Raw genomic sequence first — 15,977 nt, 5'->3', positions numbered from 1 at the left:
CCAGATGGGTACTAGACTTAGGGTGATCGCTTCCTAAGTTATATAAATGTCTAATCACTATGTCGTACACCTGAAACTAATATAATATTGTGTCAAGTGTCATTGAAAAATAAATTCTGCCTGATTGGTGTTGGTGCAGTAGATAGAGCAGGGGTCCCCAAACTACAGCCCGCGGGCCACATGCGGCCCCCTGAGGCCATTTATCCGGCCCCCGCCACACTTCTGGAAGAAGCACCTCTTTCATTGGTAGTCATTGAGAGGAGCATATTGACCATCTCATTAGCCAAAAGCAAACCCATAGTTCCCATTGAAATACTGGTCAGTTTGTTGATTTAAATTTACTTGTTCTCTATTTTAAATATTGTATTTGTTCCCATTTTGTTTTTTTACTTTAAAATAAGATATGTGCAGTGCACATAGGGATTTGTTCATAGTTTTTTTTATAGTCTGGCCCTCCAACGGTCTGAGGGACAGTGAACTGGCCCCCTGTGTAAAAAGTTTGGGGACCCCTGAGATAGAGCATCGACCCAGGGCGCTGTAGTCCCGGGTTTAAAACCTCGAGGTCACCAGCTTGAGTGTGGGGTCACTGACTTGAGCCGAAAAGTTGCTGGCTTGGAGCCCAAGGTCACTGGCTTAAGCAAGGTGTCACTGGCTCAGCTGTAGTGCCCCACCCCCCCACCCCACCCCCTTCAAGGTACATATGAGAAGGCAATCAATGAACAGCTAAAGTGCCGCAACTGCGTATTGATGTTTCTCATCTCTCTCCCTTCCCTTCTCATCTCTCTCTCTCTGACTCTCTCTCTGTCTCTCTTCATAAATAAATAAAAAATAAATAAATAAATTCTAAAAAAAAAGAGAGAGAGAATGAATAAGATTTCTCACTCCCTGTCATTAAGTCACCATGTCACCTTGGGCAAGTCACTCACCATCCCTGGGTCTCAGTTTCCTCATTTGTCTGTGAGTGGTAAGACGAGCTAATTCCTAGGCCCCTTCCTTCTCCCCTCCATCTTTCTGACAGCACAACAGCCTGAGGCTGACAGTTGCCCTGCAGTACTCCCCAGAACTGCCCCCTGGCCTTGGCGACTCGCTGGAATCTGAGGAGGATCTAAGGCCTGGGCCCTCACCAGAGAAGGACAAGGTCCACCAGAGCCACAGTCAGGATTCAGCCATTGCCCACCAGCTTCTGGCCTGCTGACCTCTGATATTATGTCCCCCTGTAACTTTGAGAGGTTCAGAAGGGAAGTAACCCGGGAGCAAGAGACCTTAAAATATAATAAGGCCATGATTATCAAACTGGACTGGAGGAGTTGCAAAAATGCCACATTATTGGTTTGGAGTGTATTTCAGGGCCTCAAATTCTCTTTCCAAATTAATATTCATGGGGACTGGCATGCCATTTATTTGCATATGTAGATTATTGCTTATCCTCTGCAGGATAAAAACGTTTTAGGGTTTTTTTATTTATTGTATTTATTTTAAGCTTGAATGATAAACCAGGCAGGTCAGGCAGGGGAAGGGCAGCTTCCAAGGGCAGGAGTGGGGTTTTCTTGTTGTTGTTGTTGTTTTTACAGAGGCAGAGAGGGATAGACAGGGACAGACAGACAGGAATGGGGAGAGATGAGAAGCATCAATCATTAGTTTTTCATTGCACGTTGCAACACCTTAGTTGTTCATTGATTGCTTTCTCATATGTGCCTTGACCGCGGGCCTTCAGCAGACTGAGTAACCCCTTGCTAGAGCCAGCAACCTTGGGTCCAAGCTGGTGAGCTTTTTTTTTTTTTTTTTGCTCAAACCAGATGAGCCCACACTCAAGCTGGCGACCTTGGGGTCTCACACCTGTGTCCTCAGCATCCCAGTCTGACGCTCTATCCACTGCGCCACCGTCTGGTCAGGCAGGAGTGGGTTTTAAATAATTTCTGCAGCGCTTGCTTCGGCAGCACACATACTAAAATAATTTTTGCTGTGAGGAAAGGTGGGTCCTCAATATACAGGAGTAAGTCACTCCTACCCGACCCACAGAATCAATTCTAAGACAGCCCTTCCGAGATTTTAAACCCCTACCTCAGGAAGTCTGGCCACCTCACATCACCCCACACAAGCCTCTGGAAAACCAAGCCCACCACTGTCACTCAAGGTCACTGTCAAGAGGCAGGCACCAGGTATAAGGAGTTACTTTGGACCAGTCACCTGTGCCCATTTCTGAGGATGATAACCTGCTTTGCAAAGTTGTAAAAGAACACGAGAGTTATGGAGATGGATAGAAGTGATGGGATGGTCACACAACATTAATAAGTATTTAATACCTCTAAACTGTACACTTAAAAATAGCTAAAATGGTAAATTTTGTTAAATAGTGTGTCCGTAAAGTCATGGTACACTTTTGACCGGTCACAGGAAAGCAACAAAAGACGATAGAAATGATGTGAAATCTGCACCAAATAAAAGGAAAACTCTCCCAGTTTCATCCTATTCAGTGCAGTTCGATGTGGGCTCACACACAGATTTTTTAGGGCTCCTTAGGTAGCTATCCCGTATAGCCTCTACAGACCCGTCACTGACTGATGGCCTACCAGAACAGGGTTGCTCCACCAAACTGCCGGTTTCCTTCAACTGCTTATCCCACCGAGTAATGTTATTCCTATGTGGTGGTGCTTCGTTATAAATGCGCCGATATTCACATTGCACTTTGGCCACAGATTTGAATTTAGCAAGCCACAGAACACACTGAACTTTCCTCTGTACCATCCACATCTCGACTGGCATGGCCGTGGGCTGCTCCGCTGTATACACAGTGTTACATCATCATCTGTGCATGCGCACATGCTGCCACATCATCCTACAGAAACTGGGAGGGTTTTTCTTTTATTTGGTGCAGATTTCACATTTCTATGGTCTTTTGTTGCTTTCCTGTGACCGGTCAAAAGTGCACCATGACTTTATGGACACACTGTATGTATTTTACCACAATAAAAATAATATTTAAAAAAAGCCACACACTTGAAAATAAATGCACCAAAAGTGCTTGCTAAAGTATGAAACCCTCAGAAAGGTAGGGTTGATGAGGTCTCTACCTACCTCTCTCCTGGGTAATCAGCATCCACTCCTCCCAGGCACTGCCAGGGAAGGCTCCTCTCTCCCCCCGCCCACTGCCCCCTTAAAGCCTTCTGAGGATCTGAGGACCATTATTAAGTTCTATCCTGCTCTTTACCAGCTTCCCTCATCTTTTCTGCAACAAATAACATGTCTTAACAGCTCCACCAGGAAGCTCTGAGTCCACTGTGAGAAGCTACAGGTTCCTGGATTACCCCAAAGTCCTTGCAATCTGATAACTCAAAGCACCCTGAAGACTTGTGAGAGTCCGTAGGTAAGGAGGCAGTGTGGTCTGCTGGGAGGTTCATGGGCTTTGAGTCATGGAAAACTGGGTGCAATCCAGATGCTGCTAATGACCAAAGGGACCTTGACCAGCCAACCTCTCGGAACCTCAACTTTCTCATCTGTACAATGAAGTTAACACTATTCTACCTTCCTCTTGAGAAAATGGCACATAACAAAGGTTCAAAGCAGGGGTCCCCAAACTACGGCCCCCTAAGGCCATTTATCTGGCCCCCACCGCACTTCCGAAAGGGGCACCTCTTTCATTGGTGGTCAGTGAGAGGAGCATAGTTCCCATTGAAATACTGGTCAGTTTGTTGATTTAAATTTACTTGTTCTTTATTTTTAATGTTATATTTGTTCCCGTTTTGTTTTTTTACTTTAAAATAAGATATGTGCAGTGTGCATAGGGATTTGTTCATAGTTTTTTTTATAGTCTGGCCCTCCAATGGTCTGAGGGACAGTGAACTGGCCCCCCGTGTAAAAAGTTTGGGGACCCCTGGTTCAAAGCATAGTTCCTATTATTTTAATTACAGAACAATTAGCTGCAGTTCTGGCATTAACTCATTCATACCTCTGAGGGTGTTATTTCAGGGTTCTCAAGAGTTGTTCTGAAGCAGAGGTTCCCTAAGTGTTTTCAGAATTCCATAGTGCTGTTCTTTTTTCTTTTTATTAAATTTACTGGGGTGACACTGAGCAACAAACTATCCAGATTTCAGGTGCACAATTCCACACCCCATCATCTGTACACTGTGCTCACCACTCCAAGTCAAGTCTCTGTCCATTGTCCTTACCCCCACTCCACCTGCATGTACTTCCCCTACTCCTCCACACCCCCCTCCCCTGGCAGTCACCCCACTGCTGTCCATATCCATGAGACTTTCTCTCTCTTTTCTTCCCCTTTTTTGCTCAGTCCTGCCACCTTCTCACCCAGACCCTCCCTACAAAATACCGTCAGCCTGCTCTCTGTCTATGAGTCTCTAATTGCTTGTTAGTTCATTCTGTTTATTATATTTCACATATGAGTGAAATCATATGGTACTTGTTTTTCTCTGACTGTTTTATTTTTCAAACAATGTTCTCTTTCATAAAATTTTCATTGAATTTATCAGGGTAACATTGGTTAATGAAATTATATAGGTTTCAAGTGTATAATTCTCTAATACGTCATCTGTATATTGTATTGTGTGTTCACCACCCGCAGCCAAGTCTCCTTCCATCACCATTTACCTCCCCTTTACCCTCTTCGACCCCCACCCACCCACCTCTCCCTCTGGTAATCACCATACCATTGTCTGTGTCTGTGAGTTTTCTGTTTTGTTTTTTGCTTCTGTTTTCATTTCAGTGACTAAGCACTGAGTGACACTCAGTCTCAATGCCCAGCTTTGTTTTCCTCAGGGTCTGCTGTTGCACTAGAATTAAATAGAGCTCCTTTAATTACTGTGGGCTAATGAGGAAAAAGCAACCACCTAATGCACAAATGCTTTTGTGCCAAGCGCCAGCCAAATGACCCCTCCGCAGGTTGTAAGAACAAAGGTTGCACAGCCGGTCCAGTTGAGAGAAGCAGTGGGAGAGTTGAGTCACCACAGGGCCCACGGTGGAGGACGCAGCCAAAATGCTTCCTGCAGCCAAAACCACAATCACGGAGCAAGAGGCGATTTAGTCTTAGTGGAACAATGGCATCTATCATGTTAAATTAATATTGTTAATATGAATGTTGCTGGCTTTGTAGTTTGTATTTTAATTTATAAACCTGTGTGGGACTTGAAGTTTTGTATGAGTTATAAGCATAAAGCTTATGCTTAGTTTTGTGTTTATATATATTTAAATATAGAATGAGGCAAAAGTAGGTTTATATTTATAGTTGTGAACACACAAAACAGTTTGTTCTTTATTAATTATTGTATTATTTTTCATACAAACAACTGTAAACCTACTTTTGTCCCACTCTGTATTATTATATTAATAATTTAAGATCATATTGGAGGTTTATGGGAAGCTTCCCTCCCCCTTTAAAATGGAAGAACCTGTACAGTTCTCAAGTTTGAAAACCATTGGCCTAAAAATTAGTGCAGAGCATTGTTCACAGTAGCCAGGACATGGAAACAACCAAAAAGCCCATCAATAGATGACTGGATAAAGAAGATGTGGCACATATACACTATGGAATACTACTCAGCCATAAGAAATGATGACATCGGAACATTTACAGCAAAATGGTGGGATCTTGATAACATGATACGAAGCGAAATAAGTAAATCAGAAAAAAACAGGAACTGTATTATTCCATACGTAGGTGGGACATAATAGTGAAACTAAGAGACATTTATAAGAGTGTGGTGGTTACGGGGGGGAGGGGGGAATGGGAGAGGGATAGGGGGTGGGGAGGGGCACAAAGAAAACAAGATAGAAGGTGACAGAGGACAATCTGACTTTGGGTGGTGGGTATGCAACATAATTGAACGACAAGATAACCTGGACTTGTTATCTTTGAATATATGTATCCTGATTTATTGATGTCACCCCATTAAAAAAATAAAATTATAAAAAAAAAAAAAAAAAAAAAAATTAGTGCAGAGACCAACCTGGAGAGTAGCTAGAATTCCTAAAAATCAGATTTATTGTTTTGTTTACTTCCTTCTACAATGGTGGGGATAGGGGAGGTTTAGCTGAGAAGAGACTGCAATAGAACAGACAAAGGTTAAGTAATTTGGCCCTGGACAGTTGGCTCAGCAGTAGAACATCAGCCTGGCATGTGGAAGTCCAGGGTTCAATTCCCGGCCAGAGCACATAGGAGAAGTGCCCATCTGCTTCTCCACCCTTCCCCATCTCCTTCCTCTCTCTCTCTTTCCCTCCTATAGCCAAGGCTCCATTGGAGCAAAGTTGGCCCGGGCACTGAGGATGGCTCCATGGCCTCTGCCTCGGGCGCTAGAATGGCTCTGGTTGCAATTGAGCAATGTCCCAGATGGGCAGAGCATCGCCCCTTAGTGGGCATGCCAGGTGGATCCTGGTCAGGCACATGCAGGAGTCTCTCTGCCTCCTCACTTCTCACTTCAGAAAAATAAAAAATAAAAAAGTTAAGTAATTTGCCCAAGGTCACTCACAGGTCAATCTCCCCACCCAGGATTCCTGCCTTGGATGGCAGAGAGGTCTCCAGAATCTTGGGTGGATTCCTTCCACTTTTGCTCCTGAAACATCTTACTTCTCCTTGACTGAGAAATAAAAACTAATAAAGAAGTGGCTTCCCTTGTGTCCCTGCTCCTCTCCCTCCCCACTCAGAGCCAAAGTTGCATAGAAGTCCTGGGGAAAGGTGGATTCTTTCTCTCAGCCCCAGGCAGGAGCTCCCCGAGGCTTCCAGTCTAAGTGCTCTGAGAACGCCAGAATAAACGATCTTCTGTCCATTGTAAAAGGACCATGGGCACAGCGTGAAGAAGGTCCCACCCACAGATCTCTGCAGAGTCCACCTCTTTCCTGACTCTCACATCAGCACCTCCACTGGGTAGACACTGAGCCCAACTCTGTGCTGGATCCTGGAGAGGAGGAATAAGCCAGTTTCAAGAAACTGGCTCATTAGAGAGATGAGACTTACACAGGCCAGGCCAAGCCCACAAGAAAGGAAACTAGTCAGCAAGTAATGAAGGGCTCAGTTGGGCAGTGGGAAGGAAAGAGCTGTAGGGACTCTGAGAAGTAAACCAATGAGAAATGGTAAAGATGGAAGCCTCCTAGAAGGTGTGGGACCAGAGCTGAGCTGTGATGGCCGAATGGCGCCTTGCTGAGGGGAGGGAAGTGGCTATTCAGTCAGCGGCAACAGCTGTAGGAAGCATGACTCTTTCTGAGACGATGAAGAGGCTGAAGATGAGGAGATCTCACCTCCTACCAAGCTCTCCTCTCCACTGCTGCCTTCTTGCTGACCCTCAGACTCACCAGGTGAGTTCTCACCTCAGGACCTTTGCATTTACTATTCCCTCTCTTCAGTGCTCTCTGCCCCCAGATATCCACATGGCATCCTTCCTCTCAGTTTCTGTTCAACTGTCACCATCAGAGAAGCCTTCCCTGTGTAAAAGTGTCAAACAGCTGCATTCCATCACCATCGATACCCCTTTACTTTGTTATTTTTCTTCATTATAACCATCACAAATTATATTTTATTCTGTGTTCGTTTTTTACCATCTGTCTCCCCTCACTTCAATGCAAGTTCCATGAAGCCAAGGACTTTGTTTTTGTGCCTTTGCTACATTGAGCATGTGGTCAATGTTCAGTATTTATAGGAGGGAGGGAGGTTTATAGGAGGGAGGGAAGGAGGATTATAGGAGGAAGGGAGGGAGGGAGGAAAGAAAGAAGAATGCAGCCTGACCTGTGGTGGCACAGTGGATAAAGCGTCGACCTGGAAATGCTGAGGTTGCCGGTTCGAAACCCTGGGCTTGCCTGTTCAAGGCACATATGGGAGTTGATGCTTCCAGCTCCTCCCCCCTTCTCTCTCTCTCTGTCTCTCTCTCCTCTCTCTCCCTCTCTGGCTCTCCCTCTCTCCTCTCTAAAAAAAAAAAAAAAGTGAATAAATAAAATTAAAAATTAAAAAATTAAAAAAGAAAGAAGAATGCCATTCATAGCTTCTGGAACTGGTAGAGACCTCCAACAGACCACCTCCCTGTTGATAAGTCAGCAGTGTCCTCCTTCCACAGGTAAGATACCTGAGACCCAGAACCGGAGTGGTGGCAGGTTGAGGGAAAATGAACATGAAGGGTCCCATGAGGGAAAAGGAAGGGCAGAGGACTTCAGAAACCCTGGCTCAGACCCAGCTTGATTCCACTAGCAGAATGTTTTATGTTCTAAAAGAAATCTCTGGCCCAGGCTCAAGGGCGACAAGAAACACAGTCAAGGCAAAGAGGTAAGCGATCAACAAGAGCCACAACCTAACAGAAGGAAAGGGTCCTCAGGAAAGACTTACAGCAAATGTCAGAGTTTAAAAGCTGCCAAACACACTCTCAGGACAAAAGAGGATCTGAGGCTTGTCAGAGAAAGGAAACACAAGGAGGCAGGGAGACACAGCACATGAGGAAAAAGAGACCGGAGGACGGGTCACCCACCAGGGTCAGGAGAACCTCAAGAAGATTTATGAAACAGCACAGAAGAAAGAACTTGACCTTGCCCCTCGCTCTGCCTCCCGCTGGCTGAGTGAGCTTGGCAAGCCACTTAACCTCTCTCAGCTTCTACTTCTTCATCTATGTAAGAAGGACAATAATCCTGACCTCACAGGGTTACTACAAGGCTGAGTTAAAACAGTTCCTTTAAAAATTACCTAAAATAGTGCCCAGCATAGAGCAGGCGTTCATCAAATTTAGTTTTCTAAAAATTGAGGTTAAAGAAAAGAAGGTGAAGATTAACTGAGTTTTCAGGTAAACTCTTAATTTCCTCTATTCCTATGATGTTTTCACTCAATAAATAATCATCAAAGGGCCAGGTGCTTGCTGGCCATGACACTAGGTACAAAGAAAGACCCACCCCACCTCATCTCAGACTTCCAAGGTCTTACATCCAATTGGGAAGATGAGAAACATTCCAAGAAAACACTGAACAATGACACCAACAGCATGTTATTAAGTACTGAATTTGTGGTGTAGGCAATAATTGCTACAGAAGTTCAGGGGAAGAAATGATCGATGCTTCAAGATCACTGTGGGCTCCAGTGGTCACGGAAGGTCTAATGAGGATGCAGCTCTAACACTGGCCTTGGAAGAAAGAGTGGTTTGGGTTAAATACAGAGAAGACCAGAACTTGAAGCTGAGTCGGCAGTGGAGGTGAGTCCTAGAAGGTAGGGATGGAAAGACAGGATGCAGGCTAGTGGTGGAGGCTTTCAAATGTCTATTTGAAGAGATTGGGCTTCATCCAGTGAGTACTATGGAAAAGAATATAATGTAACAGGTGGATAAAAACGGTGTGTTAGGATGACTTGGAGAAGGAGGTGGGAGGTTGGAAAATGGCACCCTGGGCAATATGATGTGTCTGCAGCCATAGATTCCAGACTCACTGCCACCACTAAACTAGAAATTACAGATCCCCACAGACTGCTCCTAGGATATACATCCCCATGACCCCCATGCATTGTCCTGAGAATGGGAGATCAGAGCTGGGTGCTAGAGCCATCACTCTTCAGGAGATGGAAACAACCTGAACAAAGAGAGGCCTCGTGTCAGAAAGGATGATTTACATTCAAGAAACATGATGAAGTCCAAAAAAGATTATGCTTGAATACTGAAAATAGAGGAAGGAGACAGGCTAAGGTTTTGAGCTCAACCTCAGGGATGATGGTATTGCCAACAACAAAAATGAAGAATCCAGTGAAAGAACCAAGCTTGGCGCAGACATAGCTTAGACCTCTTATTATGGGAGACACTAAGGTACTTATTGTTTCAGCCAGTTGAGTTCAAGTTTTCTGCAACTTGCAGCCCTGACCGATACTGACTTCATTCAAGGGCTCTTGTCACTATTGATATCAAAGCCGAGCATTATGGGAAATATATAATAGGGGAAAGTCCTGGTCCCTGTCTTCCCTATTACTCCCTATTCCAAGATTAGGGATTCAATAACTATTCAGTTTATATTTGATTAATTGATTCTCCTCTTGCTCACCAGTTATAGGGCATATATACTGCTCACAGAAATTAGGGGATGTTTCAAAAATGAATATGAAGCAATAAAATATCCCCTAATTTTTGTGAGCAGTATATTTCCTAAAGGCATCTCTCATCCCTGTACTAAACCTCACTGAGTTTCAGCCTGATGTTTTGACTGTGGTCTCAACATTACTGACCAGGTCTTTCCCCACTGCTTCCCCCACTTCTGAAGTTCAAGCTACAAGCAAGGTGCTTGCACTTGGCCCAGAGAGACCATCATCAAAACTCCACATTCCTAAATATTTGTTCTTTGAAATGTCTTTCTCAATTAGATCTCATCCAAATGTTTGAGAGTCAGGCTGAATTCCAACTTCCTGCTCCAGAACAGACATGTTGAGCCTGCATAATTACTGCAGCCAGCTTTATTTGCTATAAAAACATAGATTTTTGCTCCATCTCAACTGTAAAATAATCAATAAATAGAATTCAGATGAAAAATGCTAGCATTTAGGATAACAACTTTTTTATGGTTCTTTTCTTTTGGGTCTAATTAATACATTGGGGATAAAGTGTGCTGTTACATTCACCCAACCAGCTAAGTTGGAACAGGAGCTCTTCTTTCCTCCTGCTGAGACACAGCTGAAAGTCAGAAATACAGGTGAAACAGATAGACAGTTTCAAAACATGTTGACGTGTTCAACAAACAGAGCTGTAAACCTGTTATGTGGACTTTCTCCAACCTCTCTCTGTTCACAATGGCAGTTCAATTTCCTTCTCTCTCCCCTCAGAACACATGGCATAGTTACTGTCAAATGAAACACAGATAGTCCCATCAGCAGGAGAAGCAATCTCTCTGACTTTCTTTTAAGTGTAGAAGGCATGCCTTTTTGGACAATGACCACCCAGGCCATGAAAGTTTCATGAGGGGCTCTCAGAGTGGATGACACCTTTTCAATTATAACACTGCTATAATAAACCCCCACAGAGCCACGGGGCATGGAGCCTACATCCAACACACAACACCTATTTATTCCCTAATTATACTGCAATATATTCTCTCTGTGTGTGCTGATGAAGATAAAATATTCTTTTAATTCTACGGCCTCCTGGGGGTAGGAGGGAGGGGATTGTACATAGGCAAGTTCTAGGAGCTCCTAGAGCAAAATCAAAGCCTTTGTTCCAGGCTCCCCATTGCATAAATCTCAATAACAACAAAAAAAACCTCATGTTTCCTTTTCCTACCACTGTGATACTCTAAGTGTGGTCCCTGGACCAAGAGTATCAGCATCACCTGGGGATTTGTTCTAACAAGTGCCAATTCCCAAGCCCACTCCATTGAATCAGAAACTTTGAGGGTTGGATCCCAGCAATCTGTATTTTAACAAGCCTTCTACAATAAAGTCTGAGAACCACTGGTCTGCAAAACAGAAAGAAAAAAAAACATCATTTTAGAGTGAATAAGAGATCAAGGATACTTGGATTCTACGGAGGCTGGGTTCCTCTTTCTGCATAGCTATCCCAATCTGTAGAGTCAGGGCTCTATTTACTCATCTGTACAATGGGGTTATAGAATTTGTCAAAAGCTGTGGGTGCTGGAATATAAAAAGCACATGGTTACTTGGCACCAGTCTCTAGGGACACCTAGCAAGACCATAGTTGCCAACACTCACCAGCTCTCTCCTGCCATACCCTGACTGGAAATTGCAGAAGCTCTGTAGAACTGCTCTCCATGGCCACATCTGAGATCAGCAATGCAACTGCTTCTGGGTTACCCTTGGCAACCAGAAGCTGGGGTCATGGAAGCCCACAGAATCTCTGAATCTTATAGCCAACAGCTTCAAGTCTTTTCACCTTGGAGCCTTGAACCACTAGAGGGGAGGCTCAGGAGTCTCCGTTATATTGTCCCACTTCAGCATTTCTTCAGATATATTTTGAGAATTTGTTTCCACTCTGCAACTAGACTTTAAGCATCTGGAGGACTGAAGCCTAGACTGTCAGCAGCATGAAGTATGGAACTCTGCCTGTCCAGTCCACTGCTGTATCCCCAAGACCAGTGCCTAGCAAAAAGTAGGAGCTCAAGAATTATTTGTTGCCTAAATACTCCTATCGCAGTAAATATTCTGCCCATATTAGATCCAATTGTAGGTCCAAAACACTCAAGTATTTAAATCCTGAAAATTATGGTTGGAAAGAGGCAAAGAAACTACAGCTGACCCTCAAACAAGATGTGTTTGAGCTGTGTAGGTCCACTTATACTAAGATTGTTTTTTTCAATCAATATACAGTCTGCCTGCCATATCCATGAGTTTAGCATCCATGATCAACCAACTGCAGACAGAAAATAGTATTTTCCATCCATGGCTGGGCATCTGCAGATGCATAGGGATGACAGTATACACTGTTCTATGCCATTTTAAATAAAGGACTTGAGCTTCCACTGATTTTGGTTTCTGCGGGGGTCTGGAACTAAACCTCCACAAATATACTAAGGAACAATTGAGGTTTGGGGGAATCAAGTTATATGCTGATTTTTGACTGGGGGTGGTGCTCCTAACCACCCCAATCCCAACCACCTTAAGTTGTTCAAGGGTCAACTGTATTTGAAAACCCTGGGAACAATGAGAAAAGGTAAATGTAGAAACAAAAGCCTGAATATTACACAGCGGATAGCCACAACCCTTGGCTCGCAGGGTGCTGACTTTCCTGCCAGTTGCTTACCCTTGATGTAGAAGTGGAAGACCTCTGGGAACAGGTTATAAACTTGAGTTCAGAGCAGCTACGTCTTCTAGCTGCACTAGTTCTTCTCACATAATGGCCAAATTCTCATTGGCACTAACCCCACTGTCCTTTCACCATCAATCTAACAATCTGTGAGCTTTCCTCCTTCTCTCTTAGTACTCAAACCTTGTGCTCCATAATCCTCCTCCCCCAATTGGAAACCTACCCAAGGTTAATTCCAAATCCTGCCTGACCAGGCAGTGGCACAGTGGAAAGAGCGTCGGACTGGGATGCAGAGGACCCAGGTTCGAGACCCCGAGGTCGCCAGCTTGAGCACGGGCTCATCTGGTTTGAGCAAAAGCTCACCAGCTTAAACCCAAGGTCGCTGGCCCCAACAAGGGGCTACTCGATCTGCTGAAGGCCTGCGGTCAAGGCACATATGAGAAAGCAATCAATGAACACCTAAGGTGTTGCAATGCACAATCAAATCCTCCCTTCTTCAGGCACTATCCCTAATCCTGCCCCCCTCCAAAATCAATTTCACCTGAGAAGCTTATACTGGCATTCTCTGCTACAAAACAATTGCTGCTCTTTCCCTGTGGATTGCACTTTATGGGAGCCTAAGGATTCCCTTTACCCCCAGACTTAAGTTTGGGCACAGGATAGGCACACAACAAACCATCACCTAAGTGATTTATCCTGGGAGATGATAACATAGGACGTAACAAGAGATTCCAGAGACCAGTCCTCTGCCTCTAACCTCACACATGATCAGTCCTCAAGGATTTGCTGTGGCCTGACTAGAAACACTTGTCCTGTGCTAAGAAAGTGGAAACATCAGCATGGAATACTAGAAAAAACCCTAAACTGGGAATCAGGAGGCCTACCTGGTTTAAGCTTTACCCTTAACTAGCTCTAAGAGAGTCTTTTCAATTCTCTGGGCCTCGGTTTGCTGATCTGTGAAATGGGAGGAAGAAGTGGAAACTGCAGTGTAGACCCTGAATTTCTGGCGGCTGAAACAATATGTGAGCAACAGAGACCTGGTGTGAGGTGTGCACCAGGGAAAACCCACCAAATGAGCTGACGGCGGAGTGCTCCTGGGTGGTCAGTTTAATGAGCTCCAAGGGGAACCCCGCCCAGCTGACGAAAACGACAGCCGAGTGACCCTCTCCGCAAAACCCCTAGCTTTCGGTCCCACTAAACCTGCTCTAAATCTTTCAACAGAACATCTTCAACAGCACTCCTACAAAGAGGGCTGCGAGGCCGGGGCCCCACAGGCTCCGAGAAAGCCGCACCGGGCGGCGTATCCCGTCTCCCAGACTCCAGGAGCGAGAGGAGCCGCGCCTCTTGACGGGCTCCGACAGCCCAGGCCAGCCTCCGCTCGCAGCCACCTGGTCCGGGCATCAACCTCTATTTTCTAGGCAGAGCGTGGGAGGAGCGCTGATGCCCAGGTACGAGTCCCCTTGCTAGAGCGAGCTGAGATGACCCGGAGCCCGAACCACCCAAAGGCTTCCTCCAGCTGGCCGGAGGCTGTGCTCTATGCGTTCCCTGGGGGACAAAGTGGGAGATCCTGAAGCCGAGCCACTTTGAAATATTCTCCTAGAGGGAGTCAAGCCAGCCTCGCTGCGTGGGCTAGCGGGGACAGATCCGAGAAGCGGCTACCGTCGGATGGAGCCTGGAATCCAGGTCCGGGAGAAAGCAGCCAGGGCTCGGGAACTCCGAGAATGGTTAAGCCGGGGCTGCGCGCTCCCAGGTTCCCGACGGGTGGAGGCTCTGTCCCACTGACGGAACCTTGATGATACCCGCAAGGAACGATTTTGCATATTTTTGAGCCGTATTTTTTTTTCCTAACCAATTAAGAAAATAAACCAAGTCCAGGAGGAAGGCGGCTGCGCTCTGCGGCTCCGAGGGGCCACAACCACCACGCGCTTCCCCACCTCCAACACTAACGCCCGTGGCTGGGCGAGAAGTTGGGAACTTCGGGACCGCGCTCCAGGCGCGCACTGGGAGTGACTCGCTTCTCCTAACTTCGACAACAGCGGTCGCCGCAGAGGGCAGGAGAGACGTAGGGGTTGCCAACACAAATGACTGGCATCCCAGACTTCCCCGTAGAGAGTCGAAGCGACGGGAGGAGAAAGAAATGAAGGGTGTATATGTTTCGTTTAGCGCCTCGGAAAACCAAAAGCGCGCAGGAACCGGCTGAGGCGTGGCGTCTGCAAGGCGCACCGCTGACTGGGGCAGGGACCGAGTCGCGCCCTGCAGGTTCTGAGCTCGGACCAGGCAGGGAGGGCGCCGGTTGCTCTGCGCGCGGAGGGCGCGCCCCGGGCGGCTCGCGGGTGGGAGTCCCCAGACTGCGAAGGGCGGGCGGGCGCCCTCGCTGGGACTAGCGCGCCGCGCGGCTGAGCTCGGGTCTTCCCCTGCCGCGGGCGTTGCGTCCGGACTGCGGCCGGAGGGCCGGCGCGTGCCTACTCCCCGGCCACCCCCTTACATCCTTCCCGGACCCCCAGGCGTTCTCCAAACCCCGGCATTCATCCCTTCCCCGCGCCAAACTCGGACTCCGCAGCCCGGACCAGGGCAGGGCAGCAGGGATCCACAGAGCCGGTGGAAAGTTAGTCGCGAGGCTGCAAAGCCCCGTCCCCGACCCCTGTTCCCCTACATCCCCGGGTCCTCGCAGTGCCCGCCCAGCCACCTACCTGCTTCCGCGGCCCGCCGAGGGTTCGGCGGGCCAGTCGCTCTGTCCTATCCTCCGGAGCCCGAGCCACGCCAGAGCGCCGGGCCAGAACCGGAGCTGCGAGCAGCCCAGGGCCGGGCGGCTGGCAGCGGGGACCGCGAGCGAGTGAGCGAGCCGGCGGCCGTCTGAATCTGCACGGCTGCTGCCGAGCCAGCCCCCACCCCCTTCGTCCCTCGGTCCCTCCCTCTCTCCTTCCCCACCAGCCACCCTCCTCCCTGCTCGCTGCTCCCTCCCTCCGTTCTTCCCCCTCCTTTTTATCCTCCCTTACTCCCTCCTCGGTCCTTTCAGACCTAGCTCTCTCGCTCGTTCTTTTTCCTATTTTTTAGTCTCTCTCTCTCTCTCTCTCTCTCTCTCTCTCCCTCCCTCCCTCCCTCCCTCTCTCCGGCTTCCTTTGGGTTCCTTTTTCTTTGATTCAACCTTTTCAAGCATATCTTCTCACCTACCTTCCCCCACTTTCCTTCTTTTGCTTGTTCCTCTCCAATCCTTCTTTTCTCTCTCTATCCTCTATTTCTCTTTGCTGTTTTCTCCTCCTTTTAACCTTTTCA

General features: G+C 46.9%; 1 protein-coding gene across 4 annotated transcripts in view; it reads right to left on the bottom strand.

Annotated features, from left to right (window-relative positions):
- The window catches only part of MEGF11 (multiple EGF like domains 11), a 406,952-nt gene extending 391,477 nt beyond the window's left edge, over window positions 1-15,475 (bottom strand). For all 4 annotated transcript variants that reach the window (XM_066342091.1, XM_066342088.1, XM_066342090.1 and 1 more), the window contains exon 1: window positions 15,395-15,475. The gene's annotated coding sequence lies outside the window, so the exon portion shown is untranslated. The remainder of the gene's footprint in view (window positions 1-15,394) is intronic.
- Window positions 15,476-15,977: the final 502 nt, after the last annotated feature.

The sequence above is a fragment of the Saccopteryx leptura genome, chromosome 6, assembly GCF_036850995.1.
Source record: "Saccopteryx leptura isolate mSacLep1 chromosome 6, mSacLep1_pri_phased_curated, whole genome shotgun sequence".
NCBI classification, from domain to species: Eukaryota; Metazoa; Chordata; class Mammalia; order Chiroptera; family Emballonuridae; genus Saccopteryx; species Saccopteryx leptura.
This window is presented reverse-complemented; position numbering and strand designations above follow the sequence as displayed.